The following is an 18115-nucleotide window of genomic DNA, read 5'->3' as shown; positions in this document are numbered from 1 at the left end:
TTTTATAAGAGCATTAGTCATGTCTCACATACAATGCAAAATCTCTAACTCTTCTACCCAGAGAAGCACATTTTCAGTTTCTTTTGTATTTGGCTATCTTCATGTAGATATGTGGCCCTTTCTAATTCTCCCTTCTTCACTTCCTGTCACTCACTGTTTGTTTATGAAAATCTTAGTTGGCTTTGACTATTAGAAGTTAACTTTAGTTATTGTCAACTCTCTCCCATATTTCAGTAGTCTGAATAAAATCTCTTACCTCTTTTAATCTAGTTCTGTGAATTTTTGGACAGACATGCAAAGAGATCATTTTATTAAATTTTATTCAAATGTTCCTTTTCTGAAAATGCACAGCAAAAGGTTGGGTTTTATGTTTCTCTCAAAATAACATGATCAAATTTTCACAGGTCCTTGCTGATTCAGTTATGATAACTGCATAGACCAGTGAGACGAAACATTTTGAAGAATTCTGAAATGGGATTTGTGTATGACTTCATGTTTAATCAGGAGGAAGATCTGTTTGAAAATTCCAAAGGCTTAGGTTTGGGTAAAATGTGGAGTTGAATCTATCCTAGCTTGATTTTGCCCCAATCATTAGGATATCTTGCTTTGTAGGCTTTTTGTCCATTCTCTGTGGTGTTGAAAACTCTACTCTCTCTTTTTCTTGTTTCCCATCTTGAAAAGCTTTTGGTAAGTAAGCTGGCAACATTTCATGACAAGGAAAGTTACAGTGGCCACACTGGCCAGCAGGAACCCTAGGACATCCAGAGAGTGGTACTGGTACCAGGTGAGGTTGTAAGATAGTGGCCTCAGGTGCTTGGCTCCTTTGTGGCGCATGACAAACTCGATCCAGAAGACAGCTCGATCCAGGGGCTTCATAGGCTGATCATGGTGAATGGCTGATCACCACAAAGCATTCTTTTTATAGCTAAAGGTAAATCAAATTGACATCAGTTTTTGGAATGATCTAGAAAAGGTGGATATTGCCATTTTTTATAGATGATAGAAATAATTCTATAAAATTTGAAAGGAGAGTAAATAATTTTTTTCTTTTGTTTTTGGTCAGCTTTGGGGCTTGAACTCTGGGGATGGACATTGTCCCTGAGCATTTCAGCTCAAGACTAACACTGCACTACCTAAGCCACAGTGCCACCCCAAGTTTTCTGGTGGTTAATTGCCGATTGCATCTCATGGCATTTTGTGCCCAGTTTGGCGTTGAATGACAAACTTCAGGTCTCAGCCTCCTGAGTAGCTAAGATTACAGGTGTGAGCCATCTACGCCCAGCTTGATTTTCTTCTCTAGAATTGTGGACATGTTAGTGTAAAAGGCAAGCACCTCTTAACGACACTGATTGAATCATTAAAATATCTTTTTAAACACAAGCAGAAAGTAGAATCATTTAAACATCAAAGGCATTTTTTTAACTTTTCTATTGTGAATAATAGAAGGGTTACATTGTATTCACCAGATAGAAGGTGCATAACTTCACAAATATTGATACCCTTTCTTATACCACATCTTGGTGATACACTGATATACTGAGGGACATCTGGGTTGGTTCCATATCTTTGCTATGGTAAATAGTGCTTCAGTGAACATCATTGGGCTAGCGAATATAGTATGCCCTTGTTTCTGGATGATTGGGTAAATGCCAAGTAATGGAATTGCTGGGTCATAGGGGAGCTCTATGTTTAGTCATTTGAGGTACTGCCACACTGATTTCCATAGTGGTTAAACGAGTTTGCACACGCACCAACAGTGTAGTTTTTTTATATATTTATTTTTTATTTTTTTAATATTTTTATTGTAATTAATAGAAGAGTTACATTATATTTGCCAGATAGAAGGTACATTAATTCATGTACATTGATACCCTTTCTCATGTCTTGGTCCCCATTTCCCTTCCTCCGCCCCCACCCCTCATCTTGTTTTTCCCCCTTCCCTATCCAATTTCAGATAACCAAATACAAATATATCCAATATATCAGATAACAAAGTAAGATACTGTAACAATATGAGACAATCAAGGGATAGCAAAAGAGATGAGAGGTAACATAGTACATTAAGGACAACAATCATTCATTATATGGCTTATGTTTCTATATCCTAGAGGTCCTTTCATTTAGCGTCATACTATATGGCTTTATGTATCTTGGTTTTGCTCTATTGCAAATCTCTGCTAGGAGAGCCCAAGGTTTCTACTGATTATGACAAATGAGGGAAACTATTGAACTTATGTTGCTTTGAATCTGGCTTACTTCACCTAATATGATTTTTTTCTAAGTCTTTCCATTTCCTAACAAATGGGGCAATGTCATTCTTTCTGATAGCAGCATAGAATTCTATTGTGTACAAATACCACATCTTGTTGATGCACTCATCAACTGAGGGACATCTGGGTTGGTTCCATATCTTTGCTATGGTAAATAGTGCTGCAATGAACATGGTTGTTCTAGTGGATTTAGTCTGACCTTGTTTCTGGACAATTGGGTAAATGCCTAGTATTGGAATTGCTGAGTCATAGGGGATCTCTATGTTTAGTCTTTTGAGGAACTGCCATACTGCTTTCCATAGTGGTTGAACAAGTTTGCACTCCCACCAGCAGTGGGAGATCCTTCCTGGCCACATCCCATCCATCATCTGTTGTTACTAGTTTTCTTGATCCTGGCCATTCTAACTGGAGTGAGGTGGAATCTTAAGAGTTGTTTTGATTTGCATTTCTTTTATGACCAGAGATGTTGAGCATTTCTTCATGTGTTTATAGGCCATTTTGGTTTCTTCTTCAGAGAAGACTCTCTTTAAGTCTTTGGCCCATCTTTTAATGGGATGATTGTTTCTTTGGAGATTAGTTTTGGGGTGATTCAATTTTTTTGAGCTGTTGATATATTTTAGATATGAGGCCTTTATCCGTTGTGAAGTTGGTGAAGATCTTCTCCCATTCTGTAGGCTTTCTAATTAATTTACTAGCTATGTCCTTTGCCATACAAAAGCTCTGCAGTTTGATGCAGTCCCACTTATGCAGCCTTCCTCTGGTTTGTTGTGATCCTTGATCCTTATTAAGAAAGTTTTGACCTGTGCCAAGGAGGCCTAGAGTATCTCCTATTACTTTTTGTATAGTTTTCAGTGTGTTGGCTTTTACCTCGAAGTCTTTAATCCATTTGGAGTTAATTGTAGTGCAGCGTGACAAAGAAGGATCCAACTTCACTTTTCTGCAGGTGCTTAACCAGTTCTGTCAACACCATTTGTTGAAGAGGCTATCTTTCTTCCATTCTATTTTTTTGGCTCCCTTGTCAAAGATTAGGTGGCCATTGGTTTGTGGTTTAATATCTGGGTCCTCAGTTCTATTCCATTGATCTTCAGGCCTGTTCTTGTGCCAGTACCAAGCTGTTTTGATGAAGTTTGTTATTGAATTTCTTCCTGCGCTGTTCTTTCTGCCAGAAAACTGATTCCATAAATGTTTTATTTGGGAGATATAAACTTTTCTAAAGACAAATCCCTCAAATCTATGCAACCAATTCTTTATGATAACTCAGTTATTTATTTTGAGCAATGTCATGAAACTAGTTTGAATACAATTTATTAGTTGGGACTTGTAGGAAAAATTGTAAGCTGAATTTTGATCACAAATTATAGTACTGTTTTTTAACCTACCTATCATTAATGATGGAAAAATATTAAGGGTATAAAGTAGAGCTGGCTTGCTATTCATAATTCATATGGCTGATGAAAAGAATCCAAGTTTTAATGATGCTGCATTTAGTTTTCAGTAGACTATGTACACTTTAACAAGAACTACACAGATGTGCTTTTAGATATAAGCAAGGCCCAGCCCAGAAGGGCAGGTTGGTTTCATTTACTTTCTCTGAATTAACACGACTGGATACATAGGACCCAGAAGAAGTGAAACTTTGTTTTCCTTTCTCAGACTAAGCCCTTCAACTCTATATGCAATATGTCATTTACAAAATTAGAGGAGAGTATTGCATGGGAATACTAAACTATATAATTCATTTATACATGCTAAATGTTATAGTATGTCTTCAATTATAAAGTGACATTATCTTCTTGCTGAAACATCTTTAGTGTATTGAGAGGCCTTAACATTCCTGCAAAGATCAGATGGAATTTGACGATTTCTGTGAAGTCTTGCTAGCAATAGTATGATAAAAAAATTTCACATTGTGGCTGCTGTGTTTTTTTCTAGTGACAGAATTCATGCTGTATTTATTGAAGATGAAAAAATTCCAAATTTCATACTATTGGAGTACCTGTCATGCATATCTTTGTCTTTTAACTGTCTAAGATAAATTAAAGCTATTGTGGCAGAGTATATTGCATTGGGGAGCTAGTGTAATCTGATACCTATAGTGTTTATGCCTCATTCAGTGAAGATTGCTATTGAGGCACTATATCTCACCTTTTGTGGTATTTGTACCAGCATTGATGCAATCTCATTGGCTATCTCTTCTGTCATGTTATAAGTTATTGACCCCAAGGAAAACACCACCACACCATTGTCTCCAGAACTCTGCACAAACTCTTCCATTTCCTGTGAGGAAAAAAGATTTGAAATCCACCCCCCACACAAAATTAATTGTGAAGCAAACATTATTTAAAATTTTGATATATCAAAGTAGCCAAGCATGGGTGGCTTTTGCCTATAATCATAGATATTCAGGAAGCTGAGATCTGAGGATCATGAGTTAAAGCCTTGCCTTGGCAGGATAGTTTGTGAGACTCTCAACTCCAATTAACTTCCAAAAAGTTGGATGTAGAACTGTGTCTCAATTGGGAGAGCACTGGAGTTGAGTACTGAAGCTCAGAGGCAGTGCTTTGGTCTTGAGTTCAAGTTCTACTGAGGGTTGGCAAAAAACAAATAATATAAAACTAATGAGAAAAAATCTAATATTATCAGACAATCACAGAGCAACACAACATAAACAGAGCAACATGCATAAACCATAAGATTTTCCATCAGATACTAAAATGGGCATGGGCAATAGTATGTAATATTTTGCGCCATATGGCAACAAATTGTCCAAACATTTCTATGTACAGTCAAATTACTTCTCTAGCAATTTATCCCATGAAGCAAAATTTGTAGTTCTTGTAAAGTGTTCTCACTCTTCCAATTGATTTCCTTTATACCTTTTTAATTATCATTCTTCAACTGATTTGTTAGCATTATTTATAGAATTTCTTATCAATGTATGAGAAATGGTCTATGATTCTCATCTCTGTTCTTTTAGTAATGTATCATTCCTTTCCAAGATGCTTTCACAGAATTTTTAATAACTGACTGTAAATTATCCCTTTAAATTGATTAAACCATATCAGGGTTTGGAGTAGAGTTAGTTAACTTGCATACATATCTAACACTTACTTCTTTAATACACTTATCACTTGATTTATTTTGCCAGCCCTGGAACTTGAACTCAGGGCTTGAGCACTGTCTTTGGGCTTTCCTCAAGGCTAGCACTCTATCACTTGAGCCCCAGCACCACTTCTGGCCTTGCCCCAGCACCACTTCTGGCCTTACCCTTGAGCCAAGCCTCACTTCCCACTTTCTAGTGGTTAATTGGAGATAAGAGTCTCAGGTCGGTCTCGCTTTGAACCACAATCTTCAGATTTCAGCCTCCTGAGTTGCTAGGATTACAGACATGAGCCACCACGCCTTGCTATAAGAGACTATTTGTATGGTGCCTCAGCTTATTAGTGGTCATAAAAATCATTAAAACAGGTGTTTATATAATGAACAATACATTTTTATTCTTTTTCCACTGAAGAAATATTTCTACTGTGTCGCTGCCCATGGCAACAACACGTCACTTCGGAGTAGTACTGGGAATGATCACAGACTCAAATCGCTGCAAGCAGAAGTCGTTTATTTCTCTCTTCTTTCTCCTCTGCCTCTCTCCTGTCTCCTCTCCCTTCTCTGTCTTTTCTTCCTTCTTCGTCTTCCCTCTCTTCTTCATCTTCTCTCTGTCCTCTCTCTCTCCTCCCCGCAAACCCCACATTATTTATATCCTTAAGCAGCCAATCACAGTAAAGGTCATCTGCAAAGCAGCAAACAAACCTGGAAGAAATCTAGCAATCCACTCTATTCACAAGCATAAAAAACAAATCAACAAATGCAAAGAAACTTCCTGGTCAACAAGTACTGACTCATTAGCGAGCTGCCAGGTGCCAACTTAGAATCTTACTTCCTCCGGAGGCTGAAAGCAATGGTCTCCAACACTACTGCAAAAGCAATATTTGTATAATATTTACAGAAATTGTTTTCCCAGCAGTCTTCACACTGGTTTAACAACTAATTTAACAACTAGCTCTCAAACTATGGCAACAGACTGTTCCTTGATTCTTGATTTCCCAGCTGAGAGGATGTTTTCTGACTGTGGCTGAAGATTTTGCTTCTACTTTATTCATTTAAAGAGCTTGAAAATATTTATTTACTACATAGAAACACTGGAAAATATCACCTGAAAGCATTTCAGAAATAATGAGAACAGCTAAGTGTTCTCTACTTATTCATGGCTCATACATTATTAAATGCAGAAGCATGGTTAAAAATGATAGAAAATTATCATATGTACATTCCCATTTTACTAGATTTTATGCCTATAAAATAAATGATTAAAAAGCAATAAAGGAATGTGGAGTTGTTAAAAGTTATAATTTTTTTAGGCTTAATTACTGTTTATTGCACAGGTCCATGTTAGACTATGACATCTGACAATTGACAGAATATGTTCCGCCACTTTGAGAAGCAAATGGCATAATTGTCTTCATACCTCTTCTAGAATAACAGAATCAGAATTTTAAAAGTCTCATGGACCAATGAAAAAAACATGGCAGCATATTTTAATAACTGAAGCAATCAAGCTGTGAGGTAATAGGGAAATGGAACAAAGTTTTAAAAGTTATAATTATTGACCTGTTCTGAAACACTGGAACTCTCAAGAATAAGAAAACTATTGCTGGTCATGGTGTCTCACACCTATAATCCTAGCTACTCAGGAGGATGAGATCTGAGGACACAGGTTCAAAGCCAGCCCAGGCACAAAAGCACCTGAGTCTCTTATCTCCAGTTAACCTCTAGAAAATGGGAAGCGGTGCTTGGCTCAAGGGTAGGGTGGTAGCCTTGAGCTGAAGAGCTCAGGGACAGTGCCCAGGCCCAGGGGTAGGGGGGTAGCTCTGAGTAAGAGCTCAGGGACAGCGCCCAGGCTGAGTTCAAGTCTCATGACTCACCAAAGGATAAGAAAATATGGTGTTGAAACATAAACACAACTACATAGACATAAAAAATTATGACTTTATAGACATAATGTCTTATTACATAGATTAATATGTATCTATGACATGCAAACCCTCAGCCTAATTTTAATTATATTCTAAAATCAAAGTGCCAGTGATTGTATACAGAGATTTCCTTCTTGACTACTTGTTTGTTAAACACGTTATTTGAAATATGATGTAAAAATCAATATTAATAAATTCTTTATTTAAAAAAGAAAACTATTGAAAAATGTGGACAGTGGATACCAGTGGCTCACATTTGTAATCCTAGTTACTAAGGATTCTGAGATCTGGAAGACTGAATTCTGAAGCTAATATGAGCAGAATATCTTCAAGACTATCCCTCCATTAAGTAGCAAAATGCTGGACTAGAAGTATACATCAAGTAGCAAAGTACCACCCAAACAAAACGTGTTAGCCAAGCAAATTTGAGGCATCCAAGTTCAAACTTAGGTACAATAAAAAAGAAAACTATAAGAAAGAATACAAAATAGAATATTTTGATTTCAATGAGGAAATTGATCAAAGGAAACAATTTACTTCATGCATACATAGGATTAATAAAAATATCTCCTCAATAAATATTTTTCATTCAGTTTCTCTTAGGAGGTAATTTTTGTTTTTGATAATAAAGAAAAATGAATAACTTTTTATTGTGAATAGCATTTTTCAAACTGGATGACATCCTAGAGTGTCTTATATAGGTAGCTGTCAATTGTCAATTATCTTTGATAGTTGGGAATCTGATAGAAAATTTTACAGCTCACTTAACTGTTTCACCTACAAAAGACAAATTTCTCTCATCTTACATGCATCCTGAAATGCATCTTACATGCATTTCATAAAAATGACAACCTAACCCTACTAAAAGTGAAGCATGATTTACCTAAAAAATCACTGTAAAAGCTACTCCACTCCTTCAAATCAAATGTCTCCAACCAAAAGTCAAAATAAAGCATGCACATCATGTTTTCTATCCTCTCCAGGAATGTCATCTGACCACTTAAGCCTGACAGAATGACAGGTACATAGGAAGGAGGAACTAGAAGCCTTCCACTATACTTCTCCATTGTGTAGTCAGGATAGGAGTGGAGAGTGTACACCAAAGGAATGTCCAACAGTTCAGCCAGGAGTTCTCCACAAGGACCAATGGCATCTTGCAATCATAACATCAAATCTTGCCTTTTGTAGCCTAGCTATCAGTTTCTTGTTCATGGCTGCCTCCTTACAAATGTTTAGCCAAATATGAGAAAATGCCTTAAATATATTCTCCAGTAATGGCAAATTGGCCAAACATGTTGTTCTTGGCAATTCATATGTCCACAGATATGTCAATCCTGAGAAAACTGCAATTAGTTCATCAGTAGTGGAAGATGAAGGGAAAGTTTCAGATTTAATGCTGGATGGTTCCTGGCTGTCAACAAAAATAGCAGATGATAGCCTCACAACTGTTACTTCATGACCCCTGAAGATGAGTTCATCCAGTATTACTTTGATATTTAACCAGTGGCTGTATTGCATGGGCCCCACCAGTATTTTCCCACAACTTCCAGAGTTAATGCAGCAGCTCAGTTGTAGTAGCAGAAGAACCGAAATCCATTTCCCAGTCATGTTGAGGAGCAACACAGCGACTTTTCAAACTATGCTCGCTTGTGTCAATTTCTTATGCTTATATTCGAGAAAAAATTGATCATGAAGTTAAAGTATAACTTGGGTTGGTCAAAATAAATACGTAAAATAACCAGTCAGTTAACAATCAACTTAACTAAGAATGCAAAGGATCTTTATGATGAAAACTTTAAAAACCTGAAAAAGGAAATTAAAGCAGAAGTGAGGAAGTGGAAAAACATCCCATGCTCCTAGAGTGGAAGAATTAACATTGTGAAAATGGTAGTATTGCCAAGGGCTATCTACAAATTCAAGTCAATACCCATCAATATCCCAAAGTCATTCTTTAAGGTAATAGAAGCGGCAATCCATCATATGGAATAATAAAAGACCCCATAGAGCAAAAACAATTCTCAGCAGAAAGAACAGCACAGGAAGAATATAAATACCACACTGTAGGACTCTAGTACAGAGCTACAGTAACAACAGCAGCTTGGTACCGGCATAAGAACAGGCCTGAGGACTAATGGAACAGAACTGAAGATCGAGAAATCAACCCACAGACCTATGGCCACCTAATCTTTGATAAAGCATCCAAAAAAAAAATAGAACGTTAGAAAGACAGCCTCTTCAAGAAGTTTTACTGGCAGAACTGAGTAAGCACCTGCAGAAAACTAAAGTTGGAACCTTCTATGTCATTCATCAGGGTCTTTTATTATTCCATATTATTATTCCATATTATTATTCCATATTATTATTCTATATTATTATTATATGGGGTCTTTTATTATTCCATATGCCTAGGCTGGTTTTGAACTGTGATCCTCATACCTCAGCATCCTGAGTAACTAGGATTACAGGAATGAAGCCACCATGCCTGGCTTTCACTTCTGTTCTTTAAGATTACTTCATATTTGTGCTTAATACCTTTATGAATAATTTCTGTGCTGGCATTTTTCTGAAATATCTGGGTTATTTTTGTATCCTTGTTTTGATATATATTTTGAATCACATATTAAGTTCTTTTTTCCATATATTTTTATTGTAATTAATAGAATGGTTTCATTATATTCACCAGATAGAAGGTGCATTTCTTCACAAACTTTGATACTCTTTCTCATGTCTTGGTCCCCATTTCCTTCTCCTTATCCCACCCCTCATCTTGTTTCCCCCTTTTCAAATATGCATATATCCAATATATCAGATAACAAGGTGAAATACTGTAACAATAAGAGATAACCAAAGGACAGCAAAAGAGATGAGAGATAACATAGTACATTAAGGACAACAATCACTCATTATATCGTTTTTTTTTCTATATCCTGGAGGTCCTTTCATTTAGTGTCATACTATATGGCCTTACCCAATCTTCCAGAAACAAGGACATACTAAATCCACTAGCACAATGATGTTCATTGCAACACAATTTACCATACCAAAGATACAGAGCCAACCCAGATACTCCTTAGTTGATGAGTGGATCAACAAGATGTGGTATTTATACACAATGGAATTTTATGCTGCTGTCAGAAAGAATGACATCTCCCCATTTGTAAGGAAATGGAAAGACTTAGATAAAATCATATTAAGTGAAGTAAGCCAGACTCAAAGGAACATAGGCTCATTAGTTTCCTTCATTTGTCATAATCAGGAGAAATCTTGGGCTCTTCTCGCAGAAATTTACAATATCACATAAGTTCTATAACCAGCATGAAGTTCCACGAAACTTAAAATTTGAGAAATTAGTACGATTTTCAGTTAGCATATTAATTGATTTGGAAAAATAAACACCCATATAAAACTTGTTTCTCTAGTCTTTGAATATGTACACAATATTTATTTTTCAATATTGATTTTAATAATGTATTTTGAATTGTAACCATACATGTCCTACACAACTTTTCTGAGTATTCAATGTATTTAACTTGAAATACATAGATACCTTTCTTAGGGTGAAAGGGAGTCAGTCAGGAGCTACTTGACCTCATTCTTTGGATGCCCTCTCTCAGTTCTGTCACTCAGGGCTAGCTAGCCCTCTACCACTTTTATCCTCAATGCCACTCCTGGTTTTCTAGTTGTTAAGTGAGATAAGAGTCTCAAGGACTTTCCTGCCCAGGCTAGTTTTTAACTGAAGTCCTTATGTCTCAGCCCCAAAGTACCTAGAATTAAATGTGTGATCCATAGGAACTTGGCATATATGCATATACATATAATGCATATATATACATACATACATATATGTCTTAAATGAAACGTTTACTGTATTACCTATATTTTTTCATAGGGATCACTGACATTATATAAGGTAGGGACTTATGTCTTATTTGAAAGTGTCACATTCTTTCTAATGAGTTATTTCTATATTCTTTGGGATTTACTCCATAACAAGTCATTATTAGTTAGATAATTAGACACACAAAGAGAGACACACATAGACAAACAGATAAATACATAGATATATAGATATGTAGATAAGTAGATATATAGATAGATGAACATCTGCATTATACCTGGATAACTTTATTGTCTATTTTGATTTTGCTAAAGCAATGTATAACATGATTGAGTAGTTGTAATCTAATATACCAATGACTTTTATTTACCATGAAGTGAGTGCTCATATTATACAAAATTAATGGATATATTGGAATTCTTTGCTTTAAGAAAGCTTCTTAATTCCTAATATCTTGTAAAATTATGTGATATTTCTATTATTTGTGAAATTGTAGAATTGTTCTCATTTTACCACATGAAGTTTTAATATATATTTGTATTTTAAGTTATCCTTTTAATTCCTAGACATATCTTCTAGGCAACTTTTCCTGACTTTTCCAAACTCCAGTGTTTTCAAACAATTATATGATATTTGGTAGCCTAAATATTTTCAAGAAATAGCTTTTGTTTTTCAATGAGATTCATCACTAACTTTTATTCTCAACGTAATAATACTGTTTGTATAATTAGTTTGATTGTTAATTTTTATTTAATTCTACTTCTTCTCTAACTTTTACTTACATCAATGTTATTTTCCTCCTAATTAGTAAATACTTGAATTTATTTTAGATCTTTATTTATTGGGTTCCATTTAGATCATGATTATTTTAATTATTTTCCCATTCTACATATTTGCTGATTATTTCACTGACAGATGTTGTTTTTAATGTTTGCATTTTTGTGTAAAAGGCAGGATGTGCATCTGCAGGTGTGAATCCTCAGTTTTGTCACAGTACATTTTAAAACTCAGTGACATAAAATAGCAATCATTGGCTAGTGTAAATAAGCCTTATTTTTGCAGAGCCACTCTTTTGGCAAATGGACTCAGAGATTTTAATCTATTTTCTTTTCTTCCTTTTACCCTTTGTTTGCCCATCCCTTTTCCCTTCCTTCCTATTTTTGGCCTCCATTTAAATTGGAAGTATTTCTATGGATTGGAATTTTCTCCCTAATAAAATACAAGGAAATGGATGATGTGTTATTTTTTTCTCAGCAAAAAGATAGATAGACAGACAGACAGACAGACAGACAGACAGATAGATAGATAGATAGATAGGTAGATGAGTGTTCATCACTGAAATATCCTTCCTTTTTTCTTTTTCCCAGGAAGACCCCACAACATTGTGTGAAACTCTGGGAAAAGCTGAAATGTGGCTAATCCGAACATACTGAATTTTTATTTCCCTCACCCATACTTACCCAATTTTGAATTTGTTGGAGGATAACAATGTAAACCTGCCAAACCTTAAGGTAGGTCTCTAATTGGGAGAATATTATGTGCTTTATCATATAATACCAGATAACCACTCAACATTATTACCTTCATTCACTGAAATGTGTTATTAGATACCTTCAGATTGTAACAGCTAATTTTTTTCCTCATCACAGGTCATTGATATGTAATATTGGGTCTTTTGGATTCCTGTGCAAGCTGAGGCTGTGTTAAAAATACGTGTGTCTGTACTATAGATACTGGAGTAGATGAATATCAAACCAGAACCATAGAAATTACTAGTATTAACTAGTTCATTCTCCAGAATGTTTGACTCAGAAAGGTGCTTTCATGAAGCCTAATGACGTGTACGGGATATGATGAGTTAGAAAAGTAAGAGTTGGGATGGGAGTGTAACCTCCCTGGTTTCGATTCCTTAGGACCATGTAAACTGAAAAGGCAGAAAGTGGTGTGGTGGCTAAAGTGGTAGAGCAATAACCTTGAGAAAGCTCAGGACAGTGCCCTGGCCCTGGGTTCAAGCTGCAGGACTGGTAATAAAAAATATATAACTAAATATATTAATAAATAAATAAAAAGAAAATGTCAGTATTGAGGGAAAGACATAGACTGCGATGGTGCTTTCAGATATCAATCTTAGATAATGGTAACATTCTTGTCAAAAAATTAAACAACTAGTTAAATAACTTATGAGTTGATGATGATTTCAGTTTTTTAATTGTTGTCATAAAAATTCATCAATTGGAGGGAAAGAGGAAGTAAAAATTTCCCTCTTTGCAGATGACAGGATTCTGTATTTAAAGAATCCTATAGACTCCACTCCCAAGCTCCTTGAGCTGATTCAAAACTTTGGAAGGGTAGCAGGGTATAAACCCTCAAATTCAACCACCTTCCTCTACGCCAACAGTGAGAGGAATGAGGCAACAATCAGGAAAGCAACTCCTTTTGCAATAGCTTCAAAGAAAATAAAGTACCTAGGAATTACCTTAACTAAGAATGTAAAGGACCTTTTTGATGAAAACTTTAAAACCCTGAAAAAGGAAATTAAAGCAGAACTGAGGAAATGGAAAAACCTCCCATGCTCCTGGATTGGAAGAATCAACATCGTGAAAATGACAATCTTGTCAAGGGCTATCTACAAATTCAGTGCAATACCCATCAATATCCCAATGTCATTCTTTAATGAAATAGAAGAGGCAATCCAAAATTTCATATGGAATAATAAAAAACCCCGCATAGCAAAAACACTTCTTAGCAGAAAGAACAGCACAGGAGGAAGTTAATAGCAAACTTCACTCTGTTACAAAGCTATAATCATCAAAACAGCTTGGTACTTGCACAAGAACAGGCCTGAAGACCAATGGAATAGAACTGAGGACCCAGATATTAAACCACAGACCTATGGCCACCTAATCTTTCATAAGGGAGCCAAAAAAATGGCAGAACTGGATAAGCACCTGCAGAAAACTAAAGTTGGATCCTTCTTTGTCACCCTGCACTAGAATTAACTCCAAATGGATCAAAGACCTGGAGATAAAAGCTGACACACTGAAAACTTTACAAGAAGGAATAGGAGATATACTAGGCCTCCTTGGCACAGGTCGAAACTTTCCTAGTAAGGACCAAGAATCACAACAAATCAGAGAAAGGCTTGATAAGTGGGACTGCATTAAAGTGCAGAGCTTTTGTATGGCAAAGGACATAAATTAATTAGGACATAATTAATTAGCTAGTAAATTAATTAGGAAGCCTACAGAATGGGAGATTTTCACCAACAGATAAAGGCCTCATATCTAAAATATATCAACAGCTCAAAAAATTGAATCACCTCAAAACTAATCTCCAAAGAAACAACCATCCCATAAAAAGATGGGCCAAAGACTTAAAGAGCGTCTTCTCTGAAGAAGAAACAAAAATGGACTATAGACACATGAAGAAATGCTCGACATCTCTGGTCATAAAAGAAATGCGAATCAAAACAACTCTAAGATTTCACCTCACTCCAGTTAGAATGGCCAGGATCAAGAAAACTAGTAACAACAGATGTTGGATGGGATGTGGCCACGAGGGAGCACTACTACACTGTTGGTGGGAGTGCAAACTTGTTCAACCACTATGGAAAGCAGTATGGTGGTTCCTCAAAAGACTAAACATAGAGCTCCCCTATGAGCCAGCAATTCCACTACTAGGCATTTACCCAATTTTCCAGAAACAACAACATACTAAATCCACTAGCACAATGATGTTCATTGCAGCACTATTTACCATAGTAAAGATATGGAACCAACCCAGACGTCTCTCAGCTGATGAGTGGATCAACAAGATGTGGTATTTGTACACAATGGAATTCTATGCTGCTGTCAGAAAGAACGACATCTCCCCATTTATAAGGAAATGGAAAGACTTAGAAAAAATCGTATTAAGTGAAGTAAGCCAGACTCAAAGGAAGATAGGCTCAATGTTTTCCCTCATTAGTCATAATCAGTAGAAACCTTGGGCTCTCCTAGCAGAGATTTGCAATAGAGCAAAACCAAGATACATAAAGCCATATAGTATGACGCTAAATGAAAGGACCTCTAGGATATAGAAACAAAAGCCATATGATGAATGATTGTTGTCCTTAATGTACTATGTTACCTCTCATCTCTTTTGCTATCCCTTGATTATCTCATATTGTATCTTACTGTGTTATCTGATATATTGGATATATTTTTATTTGGTTATTTGGAATTGGATAGGGAAGGGGGAAAACAAGATGAGGGGTGGGGGTGGGGGGTGAGGGAAATGGGGACCAAGACATGAGAAAGGGTATCAATGTACGTGAATTAATGTACCTTCTATCTTGCAAATATAATGTAACTCTTCTATTAATTACAATAAAAAAATCATCAATTGTGGCCGGGAGTTTGGCCAAGTGGTAGAGTGTTTGCCTAGCATGCATGAAGACCAGGGTTTGATTCCTCTGTACCACATGCATAGAAAAAGCTGGAAGTGGTGCTGAAGCTCAAGTGGTAGAGCTCTAGCCTTGAGAAAGTCCAAGAATAGTGCTTGGGCCCTGAGCTCAAACCCAGAACTGGCAAAAAAATTTCATCAAGTGTTCGGGTGGTGAAAAATCTCAATCTCAATAGAATAAAAGTAGATTGTGAGAATACAATATAAAGAAGATTATGAAGTTAACAGGCTCAAATATTGCATGACTTTAAGATTTGTATGGATGACCAAGAAAATTTCTTACAGGAAATATTTTAAATGAAACCTATGTTGAAGAGAAATGCATGCTGATGCAGTAACAATACAAATATGGCATGAGTCATGCATTTAATTAACAATAGTTAGCAAGGACGGAATAATTCAATTGCTTTGTTAGAAAGTGAACAGGCACAAATACTATTTAGTCTGTATTCTAAATGATGATCCCAGGAGAGCTGTTGAGTTCTGCAACATGAAGAAGTCATTTTCAACTTGAAATGTAATTTCAGCATACTGATAATGTTTAAATTACTAGTGAAGGAAAGTTTATTGAGCATTGTCCTATGAAAGGAAAGAAAGAGACAGGTCTATGGATAAAAATTACTAACCACACATATAACTATTTTCCTAGTCTTGTTCAATTGCACACAAACTATTATAGTCTTAGACATGATATTTTATCATGGGAGTAGATGGGAGCTGGTAGCTCCCACCTATAATCCTAGCTACTCAGAAGGCTGAAATCTGAAGATCACAGATCAAAGCCAGCCTGGGCACACAAAGACCAAGAAACACTTTTCTCCAATTAACCACCAGAAAATCCTAAGCAGAACTGTGGCTCAAAGTGGTCCACTTTAGAGTGTTAGACATGAACTGAAGTGCTCTGGGACAGCACTAAGGCCTGATTTCAAGCCCCACAACTGACAGCAACAACAACACCTGAAAAGAATTGGTAAGTGCAAAAACACAACAGAAACTCATGCAGCCGAGTATCCATAATCCATGCTTGATTTCTTCCTTTCCTTCCTTCCTTCCTTCCTTCCTTCCTTCCTTCCTTCCTTCCTTCCTTCCTTCCAACCTTCCTTCCTTCCTTCCTTCCTTCCTTCCTTCCTTCCTTCCTTCCTTCCTTCCTTCCTTATTTCCCTCCTTCCTTCTTCCTTTTTTCTTCTTTGTTTCCTTTCTTTCTTCTCTTTTGTTCTTTTACTTATTCTTTCTTTTTTTCACTTTTATTTTGCTTTCTTTTCTTCTTTACTTTTCTTCCTCCCTTCATTCCTTCCCTTCTCCCTCCTTCCCTGTCTGTGTCTCTGTCTTTGTTTCCCTATCTCTCTGACTCTGTCTCTCTGTTTCTCTCTCTTCTTTCTTTCCTTCTCCAGTCCCAAGGCTTGAAGTCTGGGTGTGATTGCTGCCCCTGAGCTACTTTTTTCATATAGTTTTTATTGCAGTTATTGGAAGGGTCACATTATATTCACCAAATAGAAGGTGCATTACTTCACAAATATTGATACCCTTTCTCATGTCTTGGTCTCCATTTCCCTCCCCCCCACCCCCACCCCTCATCTTGTTTTCCCCCCTTCCCTATCCAATTTGGAATAATGATGATGAGTATTCTCTCAGTTTTAAAATGCATGTGTGTGTACTAAATAAAGTGACTTTATTAAGGAACTGAAATATATTTATTTTCTTTTTTTTTAAGAAAAAGAAAGCATAATATAGAATGAGGACAAATTAATGGACTTCCAGGACATGGAAATAAGAGCTTAATTATGTGACTATTATTATTTAGGTATTATGTTTTTTTCTATTCTCTTGTGTTGCCCTTTGCTTAATCTCATATTGTTTATTACCTTGCATATTATATAGATATTTACTTGTTTATTTGAAATAGGAGGGGAAGAATAACGGGAGGGGGTGGGGAAGGAAATGGGGACAAAAACATAAGAAGGGATATATATGTGTGAAGTAATGCACCTTCCATCTGGTGAATATAATTGTAACCACTCTATATACTAAAATAAAAAAATTATTAATTACAAAAGAAAAACAGCATGACACATATATATCGATAACACAGTTACAAGATGAATGATGAAGTGAAAAATCACAGAGAGAAAATAAGATTCTACTTTTGACTGATATTAAGGGGGATAAAATAAGAATTCTTAAAGTATGAATCTGGATTTCAACAACCACTATGATTACCCAACTTCCAATATACAAATATTGTATCTTTACCAATTTTACAGATGTATTATAGTGGTCACTTTTAGTTTCAGACCAAAATATAATAATATACACACATGTATTTGTATAAATATGTGTATTTCTTGACACTATTGCAACAATAGAGAAAGAAAGATCGAGAGGTGGGAAAGAGGGAGAAAGAATATCAATAATCTTTTCCTTATTGCCAAAAAATTGTTTATATATTTCATGTCCTCTGTAGCAGTAAAAAAAATCACTATACTATCAGGCAAAATTAGTGTCATTTTCATTTTCATTTTATGTCTGTTGAATTTATT

At 35.9% G+C, this 18115-nt stretch overlaps 1 pseudogene; it reads right to left on the bottom strand.

The window, feature by feature from the left end:
• Positions 1 to 8905, bottom strand: part of LOC150055666 (UDP-glucuronosyltransferase 2B17-like) — a 30191-nt pseudogene extending 21286 nt beyond the window's left edge.
• Positions 8906 to 18115: the final 9210 nt, after the last annotated feature.

The sequence above is a fragment of the Megascapheus bottae genome, chromosome 13 (genome assembly GCF_031878675.1).
Source record: "Megascapheus bottae isolate mThoBot1 chromosome 13, mThoBot2.hap1, whole genome shotgun sequence".
Classification (NCBI taxonomy): Eukaryota; Metazoa; Chordata; class Mammalia; order Rodentia; family Geomyidae; genus Megascapheus; species Megascapheus bottae.
The sequence above is the reverse complement of the archived record's forward strand: the minus strand, read 5'-3'. Positions and strand labels throughout refer to the sequence as shown.